Genomic DNA, 12,857 nt, shown 5'->3' with positions numbered 1-12,857 from the left:
AGGCAAGCATTTTGGCTTTTGGCATCTTCAGATTTCATTCTTACAATTTTAGGAACTTAAAAAGTACACCCTATTTTGAAGAAACACAGCGAGTTTGATTTTTTTTAAATAATAAATGATTTTAATGGAAAAAGATGAATTAAGCCTATAGTCATAAAGGTCCAGTTTTCCTTTTGAAGTATTTATAAGGGGTTTTACCTATTTAAGAAGTAATTTGAATTTGTACTTGGTTGTATATGGCATACATCCATATCTATGTAACTGTTACAGTATATTATATGCAAATATTGTTCAGAATTAGTCGACTTATTAATGAAATTATTTGTTAAGATTAAAGTGGGCCTTCTGGTCAGGTGGTTTTTTATTTTGCAATTACTTTTTCATCATTTTTTTTTAAATCAAATTTGAAAATATGTAAAGAGATAAGGCTTTATTCACTATTTATATTTCAAATCTCAGTCTATTTTATTATTTGATCTACTAGCCTAGCCCGTCTTCTTTAATGTGCTAAAATATTCTCATTACATAAATGAATTAATAAAGTAAATTCATATTCATTTTATCAAATATCTATGTATGTTTGATTGTGTCGGTCAAAAGTTTTTTAGAACTTGTAACCAAGCTTAAAAAATTTTTTGTTTGCACATGCAATATCCGGTAACATGCCTCAAATTTTGACCAAAATTTGCCACACTCTTCCTGCGACCGCCCTACGTTCAACGAAGGAATCAGTGAAAATGTTATGCACCCCCTCCCCCGCTCCACGTTTTGGGTACTTATATGAGAATCCACCTCCCCCCCTTTTTTCCAAATTTCCCGCTTTGCATGATATTGATGGAAGGGGTTAAGAAAAATAATATATTATTTAATAAGGTTGGATACAGGTGTGATTGAACCAGGGCTTTAGAGCAAACCCCATTAAAGAAATTTTGGAAATACTTAAGAAACCAGTTTTTCTTGATTATTTCTTTCTTCTGTGGAGAACAGTTCATAAATCCACAAAACCTCTTTTCACTAAATTAATTTTCATGCTACAGGAGTTGAAGTGTCTTGATTTTATTCCTTATTCCTTATTAATAATTCATCATTTATTTATTCAAAATGAAAATTAAAAAAATGATAATTACAAGTTTCAGTGCCCCCCCCCCCGCCCCCTAAAAAACAAAAAGTTCAACGAATGAACGCATTAACTGAAGATGGGTATTAAATTGTTGTCCTTCCTCTTTGAAATGTGTTCTATAGAATGCAGTCATCAAGATCATAATGGTATCTAAGAAATTTTATCAATGTAGATAACCACTACAACGTTGACTAGTGCAATTTTAATGTGTATCATGGTCTATACCTATAATATATGTTTTACAAGATTGGCGATATCGTGTTGCATTTTTGAACTTCACAGAAATTCTCTTTTTTGTGACCATGGCAACTCCATTCACTGAAATAAAAAAGCGAAACAAAGAACTGAGTGTATCTTAGCGTACGCTACTTGTATTCCAAGTTTTATTTAAATCGGACAAAACTGTAAGAGGAGAAGCAATTTGAAAAAATACAAGTAGATCAGACAGTTGAAAGTCCAGACTTACAAATGACGGACACTACCATTGCATAAGATCTTTTTATCAAATAAAATCGAAAAGTAGAGCTTAAAACTAATTAATGCATGCTTTGTTTTGATAGCATCAGTCACTTCTCTTCAAAGGAAGTACATGTATTACTTCTCGATTTATTTGTATTTCTGGGAAGTTTTTTAATATTCAGGAAAAAAAAAACTGCTCGCCCGGAGACGTAAAACAAAGCATTAATGTGCCTTATGAAATGAGCTTGTCAGTCCAGTAGCGTTGTCCTATATACATGTATTATAGATTTTAGCAAGAGTGAGTATCTGAGGGCTCGGAAATACAACATCGTTATTTTGGTGTATTATACTTTCATGTAAATTACTGGAATTTGATTCGTCGAGAAACATTTGTTAAAAAATACCGTTACCCTCTGAATGATGAAACCGCGCCTTCCAGATAGAATTTAACAACAGTCATCATTGCTTGACGACAGATGGTATCATCCCCCCCCCCTCCAAAAAAAAAAAGACCGCCCGGAATCTATGCGCGAGCGCTTCAGCTTTATTTGTATTTGTATAAAACATTCAGAATAATATAATATAGAATAAAATAATAAATACTTCATGTAGTAGAGGGTAACATTTGAAAATTTACAATGTTACCCTCAACTATATACATGCAGTATTTATATAATATGATGTCCACGGATACTAGAAACAAAGATGTCACTTTTTTCGTTTATGCGGTATAATGACGGATCAAAATTATTCGTCCCTGGCACCTGTTTTACTTTGTACTGTATCTGTTAACAATAGTCTCAAGAAGTTCTTCAAAAGCGCGTGTGTAAACACGACAAGTTATGTGAATTGCTGTTTAATTTTAACAATTTCCCATACATGTATATTATACTTTCATGTAAATTAATTGAATCTGATTCGTCGAGAAACATTTGTTAAAAAACACTATTACCCGCTGAATAATGGAGCCACGCCCTCCAGCGTAGCAACAGTTAACATTGCTTGACGACGGGTGTTATTCCAAAAAAAATATTGACTGCGCAGAATTCATGCGCGCAAGGTTCACTGTAATATGTATTTGAATAAAACATTCAGTATAATATAATAAATACTGGTTTTCTTGGGGTGAAAATTTGAAATGTTACACTCAACTACATGCAGTATTTATATAATATCTAATACCTTTCATCAATGAAATATTCAAAGAAAATGATGAGATTTCCAGAGAGCAGTAGGCCTACGTCAAGCAAATGGCCTTCAAAGATCTATCAATTCTGTGAAGACTGTGTGTTTTATCCGTGAACAATTTCTCTGTTTTAATATTTCTAAAATGTTTTATTACATAAAATAGATTTTATATAAAAAGTGAGAAAAAATCTTCTCAAAGTCCTATATTCACTTCCCTCGTGGTGAGCAGAAAAAAAGGTCTTATACACGTGTTTGTTGTACTTGTAATCAATATGTACATAAAAAAAGCCGCTGGCTAATGAACGAAGCAATGTAGAGGTAATATAGCGGTAATGTAATCTTTTTTGTAGTGGTAATGAGTATGTAGCAGTAATGAAAATTTTGAAAATGTAGCGGTAATGATATGCACCCTCCAAAACATATGACTCGATCTACATCCCCCCCCCCACTCCACCCGGGCCATTTGGCCGACCTATTTCAATACAAACCCCCTTTGATATTTTTTTTTATTTGTAACAACTTAAGTTTTAAAACTTTTAATTTTATTTTATTATTTAAAGATTGGAGTTATTATTTACGGATTTGAATTAATTTTAATATTACACCAAATTTGTCTTCTTAAAAAAAAATTATCCCAGGAACGTGTGTCGGTAGTAGTCGATGTTAGGGCCGGTACACACGGTAAGGCTTGTCTTACAAGTCTAAAACCTTACATTTTGCAGGACGGACGTAGCGTCCACACGCTAAGGCATGACTTACAAGATTATAAACAGCATTTCCATAAATTCCACGTGTTTTTGAGGCGTAAACAGTGCACATCATTAAAATAGAAGTATAGATTACTTGCTAGGAAATAATTTTTCAGACTAGTGCAATCACACTTCTTGAAAAAGAGGAGGTTGAACAAAAGCATTTGCGGATATTTGCATTATCTTATTCGAATATACTTAAAGTTCCTTTTAATCTACCCACGTGTTTGATAAAAAAAAATAGATTGAAATTTGTGTGAGTGGATTTCATTATTATAAGGCAAGTCTTACCGTGTGTACCGGTCCTTAATGATAATGAAAAGTATTACATGTATGACGAGAATAAGTAGATATACATGTAAAAGGCTATATTCGAATTGAACAGTCTCGTATTTTTTTATACCGAACAATCAATCATTTAAGACGACAATAGTACTAAGATATACATGTACTCCTAAGGGCAAGCCTATTTCCCGAGGCGAAGTCAGCAAGATTTCAGTTCCCCAAGAGCATTTTTTACAGATTCCATTCTGTATTCATAATGTGTACATTTTAATTTAAAATTTCCAGTAAATTTATCATTTCAAATATAACTCGTTTCATTCATCTTTGATTTTCTCTGTAACAGAGATTTTTTTAGCAAGACAATTGCATCATAAATAAATTATAAAGTAATCACGCTATAAAGAGAGAGACCCCCCCCCCCCGGTGTTTTAAGGGGGCCGACTGGGGTTTTCATTGCGCAATACTTCGCGCAGCATATATAGTAAAATAAGGCGTATTTCTTTATAAAATAGATGCTCTTGAAATTTTAAACATAGTAAATTGAGAATCTCACAATCATTTTTATTATTTTTTATGTGAATCTGTGGTATCTGTCATGTTTTAATGTACTCCAGAAAAACAGGAAAATATCATGATTTTTGAGATGCCCCCCCCCCCCCCTCTGGAAACCAGATAGTAGAATTTTGTGTTTCTTGCATAAAATGTACAATATAGTATTACCCATCAAATAATATAATTTGGCAAAAAGTCTATAGTAGCATTTGTATAATTTGCTCCGAAGTGCGAAAAAATTGTATTTCTCTATATAATCCAATAGTAAATGTACCTGTATTTTGAGATGGTCCCTACAAAATTACCAGACGGTAGATTTTCACTGAACTTGGCATGTATACTGAAGTCAATGTAAGGTTCATATGGAATAAAATTAAAGAGTTTCTCTATAATAGTTTTTTTTTTTCACACAATAAAACCCCAGTCGGCTCCCTTAAATAATTAAAATACGAAAGAAAAAATACACAAAAATGCAATATGCAGAAAATAACACTTATTATAGTACACTATTTTACAGTAAAGGTTAGCTAGACAAGGTGGTTGGACTCTTCGTTGACAAATTCCCGATTGCAGCTTGTTGTAGACTGCACTGGATGTGACAACATTTGAGAACTGAGTTTTTCAAACTCGATCTCCTCCCCTTCAGACAGGATAAGTGTTGGTCGTCCAAGAAGTATGTTCATCTTCTGGCATAGACCGAATACAGGTAGTTCAGCTTCCAGGTGAACATTGAATGAGTCTGATAAAGAGTTCCACCATATGTTTTACTGATTCACTAGGACCGAACAAGATACTGTTGCATGTGAAAAAAAAAAAAACATTTGTAGTGGAGGGTTTTGACACAATAAGTTGCAAATGAATATAAGGTTATGACCTGAATTTTGTTAATAAAACTTAGTTCATCTCGAACACACGCTAATCTAAGACGCTCCGTCTTATTCAAATAAAACAATGACCTACATAGCCGTAATTGCGTAGCCCATGCTTAGAGCTATTAACTAATGATAGCGGGCGAAATCGCAATGTTATGAAGGTTCATCCTTTAAAGTGACATAGTGTCGTTCATTGGCACATATTGTCGTTGACATAATGTGCCGATATAATCGTTATGCCTTATTTTTCTTCTGCTGAACGAGTGACATTGTGAGTAGTTACAATTTTGCACAATGACGCAGCAGGCTACGATGTGTGCCATGATGTGTGCCTTAAATTATCAATTAATTGATAAATAGTAAAAATAATTTTAATTGCAATCAGTGATTATCATCATGTAAACTCTGATGTTGAGGACGGCAATATGTGTCACAAGGTTCTGCACACTTTGTCGCCTTCGACAGTGCGTGCAGGTATATTTTATCCCTGGGCGACAATTTGTACCGGTGGGCGAAAATATGTGCCAAAGCTCAATTCTTTATATACTGTCGCCAGCGCCAATATATGCAAAGGCAACAATATGTGCCGCTACAGGTCTCTCTTGGCCCATTTAAATCTTATAGGTTATAACCAGTTTCCAAAAACATTCTTCAGAAAACTGCTATATGGTCTTATACTTGTAATTTATAATGCTTATTTCCTTGAAACTACGTATGTAAGTATTTCTAAAAAGTTAAAAAAAAAATAAAAATAAAAATAACAAATAAATAAAACATTATGATAGATAATTGAAAGTGAAAACAATTACTGATTAGGGGCCCGTTTCATCAAAAGTCGTAAATTTACGGCTTAAGTTAGGTGTACTTCTGGGGTTTACGCTAGTCGTAAACGATACGCTTAGTCTCAGGACTAAGTCCTTTACAACGCTGCATTGCACATGCGCAAAAAACATACATGCGTATTGTGTACAATGTCTGTAGAACAACACACATATACATTATCTTAAATGAAAACTTACGTGGATTTTTAGAGACCTTCTAGAAAACATGCAACTTATATCTAATTATCATAAAATATTAACTACCTACAACATACCACCTGATTAAACTACAAAATTAAAGGTCTGAAAAAAGAAATAAATGTTCTTACAAATGTATTAATTTTGGAATATAGACATATACATTTTGGAGTATCTACATTCCCCCCCCCCCCTGGATTTTGACAAAGGAAGAGAGGAAGAGACAGAGATCTAGAGAGCGTAGGGGGGGGGGGATAATCCGTTACAATTTTATGTACTTGTAACTGGGCATATGATGGACTACTAAATAGATAAGAATCAATAAAATATTACAAAATATGCATTATTATGAAAAAATAAAGATTTTTTCCCATTTCTTCTATGACAGTACCTTGTATGTCATTCCGTTTGTTCCTAAAAAAAATTGTAGTATTTATTTTTTTTAATGCGGATTCTTTTTAATTTTCCCGATAAAGAAAGGCAAGTACCATCGATATTTTTGAAAATTTCAGAAATCTATCATACATTGTTTAAACACTAATATATTGTCATACATGGGCGTAATAATTGTAAAATTACAGTCATTTCCGAGTCAAGTTTCTCTTACAGCTGATTTTCAAAAGCTTTCGAGTGACTTTGTTGCCCCTAGTCCCTATGGTAAAATCCTCTTTAATTTGTATACAATATCAGGATATATTGACTTTCAATTATATTTACGAAATCACCCGGAATCTTTTTGTCTTTTGAACGTTAACAACTTTTTTCTGGACGCAGGCGGGTCCGTGATTTTTTTTTCAAGGGAGGGGGAGGGTAGGTCATCAGTAAACAAAAATTCCATCCGAAAAACTTGTTGACAAGCTAAATATCGTAATTTTCTTTCCCAAAACTGAAAATCTTATTTCGGGGGGGGGGGGTTGGGGGGGGGGGGGGGTTGGGGGGGTCCCTTCGTCCTTCCCTTCAATTCTTAAACTTGATAAATATGGCTCTTCTTACCAACCTAATAACTTAACTTTTTAACAGGGGTCCAAGGTCATTTTCATTTTTTTACTTTCTTTAGTCTCAGATTTGTATACCTGAATAACTCCGCAAATTGCGGCGAAGAGGACTGGACCCTCTCCATGACCTCCCTAGATCCACGCATGTGGACGGGGAGTAAATAAGAAATGGTGTTTTTGAGCACGATAAAGTTTTTAAAAAGCCTACTTGCATGGTTTTACGATAAGTTAAAAAATATTTTTTTAAATATAGGCATTAACCAAACTTAAAGAAGATACAACTGTAACTGTGCTTTCTTTTTTTTTTTTTTTTTTTTTTTAAATGTTGGGGGAAATAGCTTTTTTTTTTTTCAAAATAAACATTTTAATAGGTTTCTTTTCAGTGAATGACACAAAATGTATATACAATACCTCGTACTCAAAATACAACAATCAAATGTGTATAAATGCAGAATTATCAAAACTTACGAGATGGTGTAAAAATGAATCCCTGTTAATAAGACAATCTTTTACGAAGAAAGAGCCATAGCTGCCTCTCCGACGACACAACTGCACGGCCAGGAACACGTTAAGTTCCTAGACAGTACCGTTGTCAGAAACCTTTTAAAGTTAAGCACTGAAACTGGTTCGTTGTCATGAACATACAGGTGAGGTTATGGTAAAATCTGTCCGGTGTCATGATTTGAGAAGGCAGACTGTGAGAAGTTTTTCATTTTTCAAGTTAAATTATCTATAACAATGTCTGAAATTACAATGGGAAACAGGGCTGACACCCTTTTTGGTGTTGTATGAATTTCAGCCGTTAAAAAGAAGTAATAAAAGAAGAGTTTGCGTTGGCGACATTAACCCAGTTGAAATCACTTGTGGATTTGATTTATTTTCCTACTGAGATGTTATATTTTTCATATATAGAAATTATAATATACACACCAATTGGTGCAGACAGTATCAAGACATGTTGTAAGCCTTTACAGAAAAATGAGAACAAATTAAAACTGAAAATTTTGATTTATTTCATTTTTTGTCCGTTGTCATGACAAGATACGAAAATTCAGTCCGTTGTCGCTACTGTACTTTATACACTACGAAGGACGATCTTATGTTGTTTTAGGTATTGTTAAGCATGCCATCAAAAAGAGGAGTGTGACGGTACATATTGTCGTTTTATACATATTGTCGTCGGCGACGAAATGTACCTACCCTGACTTCACTTATCGTCGTCCATCAGTACATATTGTCGCCGTCGACAATTTGTACCGAGACGAGCCTTTTCTTCCTCCTACGTAATGAAATACAAAATGTACAGTCAAGCATGGGCACGTTTTATCGTCGGCGACAATATGTACTGTGAACATTTGCACATTTTGTCGCCGATATATTGTAATGAATATTTACTAAGGCTGGCTGAAATTAATTCTACGTTTAACGTCACCTATAAACTTCAAAACCTACGAGGGCGGGAGTAAAAAATTAAACAAACAGAATATTCAAACAAATGAGTCGTTACTCATCTACATGAATTAAAATACTGTAAGTATTTGTAATCATGTACAGACTCTTGATTAAATAATCATTTCAGTAAACCTGTATCTTTAAATGATAGACCTCATAGAGGGCCCAAGTATTGTCTATCTCTATGGAATGTAGTTTTTAGGTGCTAAAAGTAAGAGCAAACTCGAACAGAAACATTAAAAAATGTGGATTTGTTTGTTTTTTCAAAGTGCCAATTTCTCTGAAACCTACGCGCGCGGGTGACGTTAAACATAGAATTAACTTTGGACAGCCTAAGGTCGTGAAGAGAGAGAGATTGACGCACATACGCAGAGAAAGAGAGAGAGAGAGACAGATAGACAGTTAGACAGACAGAAGGATAGACAAAGTGTTTGGCTGATAAATAAGTAAACAAGTTGTATTCAGCATTACTCGCAATACTGTAGGGAGAAATGGTGTTGCTCAGAAAATTGTGTCCAGCATTGGTTTACATGACTATGATATGTTAAAATACCGTAGATCCTGAGATATCTGAAAAATCAGTCTATTCTTTTTTCTCGTTATGTATAAATGGATATAAGATTGAAAGTTATTTGTTCAGTAGTAATGTTATCTGGAATTCATTTTTTTTTGCTTAATTCTCATACGAGTACCGATATAATTGGTGTAGGGGTTGACTTTTTAGCTCACCTGAGCTGATAGCTCTAGTGAACTTTTCTGATCACATTTTGTGTCGTCCGTCTGTTTGTCGGTAAACTTTTCACATTTTCAGCTTCTTCTCAGGAACTACTGGCCAATTTCAACCAAACTTGCCAGAAAGCAAACGTGGATAGAGGGAGTCACGTTTGTTCCAATTTATGGTCATGCCCTCTTTCAAGGAAGTATAGTTAAGAATTAATGTAAATTTAGTGACATCTTTAAATAATATTCTCAAATATCATTGTGTCAGAAAAGTTGAAACTTTTGTGAAAGCTTTATTATAAAGTGTAGATTCATTTTTATTCAGAACATATCTGGAGAGGGTGGGGCTACAATAGGTGATCAAAGTTTAAATAGAATATTTACGAATAACTCTTTCAAAATTTTCTTCTCAAGAACTTCTGGATCAGAAGAAATTATACTTATGTGAAAGTACATAGTGTACTTTTAATTTTGTAGATTCTGGCACGAAAAAGATCCCACACTTCTCAATGGCCCTGAGTTCCAAAAATAGGTCTAAATTTTTGGCCCTCCACCGGCAAGTTGTGATGTCTTCTTATGAGGAAAAATTTCCTAGAGGGATATTAAAACAACAAACAAACAAAAACAAATTCAATTTTGTTCAAATCATGACCCCCATGGGTAGGGTGGGGGCATAATTGATGATAAAAGTTTAACATTTGGAATATACGGTATACAGAAATTCTTTAAAAATCTGCTCAATAACCAAAGGCGGACCTAGCACCGGGCATACTAGCTAGGATGCAGGTTTCTTAAGAGAAAATGAATTGAAAATTAAAACATCGAAGAATAGTTAGCACGTTCGTGAAAGCTGCTTTAATACGACCCCTAGATCCAATATTATCTGTAATATGATTTGTATTCTTTTAAATTAAGCATATATTTGATCATTTCTGTTCCATTTTATTGATTTACTTGCATATTAAGAAAAATGACACCGGACCAGATAAACTTAACATGTACTGACAACGGACTTTTTGCTTATAAATTGCGATTTCTTAAAACATGTTAGCTACAAAAGGCTGTCAGTTGCCTAATACATTTAAAATGAAGTTTCTCTTCATATTTTAAAATAAAAGTACCATTTCGATGAATTAAATATAAGAAATATATAATTTTCCAGCTCACGACCATGCCCTCACACATGGGCATGTGATCGCCAACCAAAACTCCTCAAAATGTATTAAGGATATCAAATACATAAATCTTTGTATGGAATATTGAATGTTGTATCTGTTTCCCAAAATTAAAATTTATTCTTAGAATTTGTCCAAAACGTTAAAATTTAGGCATTATGTATAAATTCTTGTATCTTTTGCATGACACCGGACGTGTTCCTGGCCGTGAACCGACTCAAGAATTTAAAAGGAAGTCACCTGTTTCTATTTATAGATATACCTTTTCAATTCAAGATCAAAAGTTCTATGTAATATGGTTTGAGGACGAGTATTATTATATTTTCATAGTTGCGAGTATGTCAAATGACATTCATTTAATATGTTCAATATTCTAATTCTGAGACAAAAGATTTAGAAAATCAATAAAAATAAAACAAGTAGCTATGAATTTACAAAATTTAAAGCTATATATGGCGTATCTGAGCTAAAAAAAAAAATAAAATAAAAATACGAGATTGAGTGAAGATATAGAGGATATTCAATGTTTTGTAGATGAATATGGAATTTATTTCACGAGTGGGACAGGATTTTTTGATATTTTCACGAGTGCGAAGAACGAGTGAAAATATAAAAAATTCTGTCTCACGAGTGAAATAAATTCCATATTCATCTACAAAACATTGAATTTTTAGGTCACCTGAGTCACTCAGGTGACCTATTGCTATCTGTTTTCGTCCGTCGTCGTGCGTCGTCCGTCGTCCGTCGTGCGTCGTGTGTTAACATTTGAACATTTTCAGCTTCTTCTCTGTAACCGCTGAACCAATTTCAGCCAATTTTTGCATATGGCATCTATGTGTAAAGGGGAACAAAATTTGTGAATTTCATGGTCCCTGCCCCCCCTGGGGCCTGAAGGGTGGGGCTAAAACCATCAAAATTAATGCAATCTTTAAAAATCTTCTTCTTTACTCCTGGACATCAAGCAGTCAAACTGATGAAATGATTGTAATAAGCATTGAGCCGTCTACCTAAATTGTGAAATTCATGGCCCCAGGGTCAGGGGTTCTGGTGCTAGGGCGGGGCTATATAGATCATATAGTGAAAGTGCATTATTTCTTTGAAAATCTTCTTCTCTACTCCTGGGTATTATTGAAACAAATTGAATACATAGTTATGATCAGCAAGGGTGACTCTACCAAAATTGTGAAATTCATGGCCCCTGGGTCAGGGGTTCTGGTGCTAGGGTGGGGCTATATAGATCGTATAGTGAAAGTGCATTATTTCTTTGAAAATCTTCTTCTCTACTCCTGGGTATTATTTAAACAAATTAGATACAGAGTTATGATCAGCAAGGGTGACTCTACCAAAATTGTGAAATTCATGGCCCCGGGGTCAGGGGTTCTGGTGCTGGGGGGGGGGGGGGGGGTATATAGATCATATAGTGAAAGTGCATTATTTCTTTAAAAATCTTTTTCTCTACTCCTTGGTATTATTGAAACAAATTGAATACATAGTTATGATAAGCAAGAGTGACTCTACCAAAATTGTGAAATTCATGGCCCCTGGGTCAGGGGTTCTGGTGCTAGGGTGGGGCTATATAGATCGTATAGTGAAAGTGCATTATTTCTTTGAAAATCTTCTTCTCTACTCCTGGGTATTATTTAAACAAATTAGATACAGAGTTATGATCAGCAAGGGTGACTCTACCAAAATTGTGAAATTCATGGCCCCAGGGTCAGGGGTTCTGGTGCTGGGGGGGGGGGGGTATATAGATCATATAGTGAAAGTGCATTATTTCTTTAAAAATCTTCTTCTCTACTCCTTGGTATTATTGAAACAAATTGAATACATAGTTATGATAAGCAAGAGTGACTCTACCAAAATTGTGAAATTCATGGCCCCTGGGTCAGGGGTTCTGGTGCTAGGGTGGGGCTATATAGATCATATAGTGAAAGTACATTATTTCTTTGAAAATCTTTTTCTCTACTCCTGGTTATTATTTAAACAAATTAAATACATAGTTATGATAAGCAAGAGCGACTCTACCAAAATTGTGAATTTCATGGCCCCTGGGTCAGGGGTTCTGATGTTAGGGCAGGGCTCTATTGATTATATAGTGAAAATGCATTAATGCTTTAAAAATCTTCTTCTCTGCTTCTGGGTATTATTTACACAAACTAAGTACATTGTTATGATAAGCAAGGACACCTCTTCCAAAATTGTGAAATTCATGGCCCCAGGGACAGGGGTTCTGTTGCTAGGGTGGGGCTATATAGCTCCTACAGTGAAGGT

The sequence above is a fragment of the Saccostrea echinata genome, unplaced genomic scaffold (assembly GCF_033153115.1).
Source record: "Saccostrea echinata isolate AGI-Se365-2 ecotype Australia unplaced genomic scaffold, CSIRO_AGI_Sech_v1 ptg000007l, whole genome shotgun sequence".
In the NCBI taxonomy this organism is placed as follows: Eukaryota; Metazoa; Mollusca; class Bivalvia; order Ostreida; family Ostreidae; genus Saccostrea; species Saccostrea echinata.
This window is presented reverse-complemented; position numbering follows the sequence as displayed.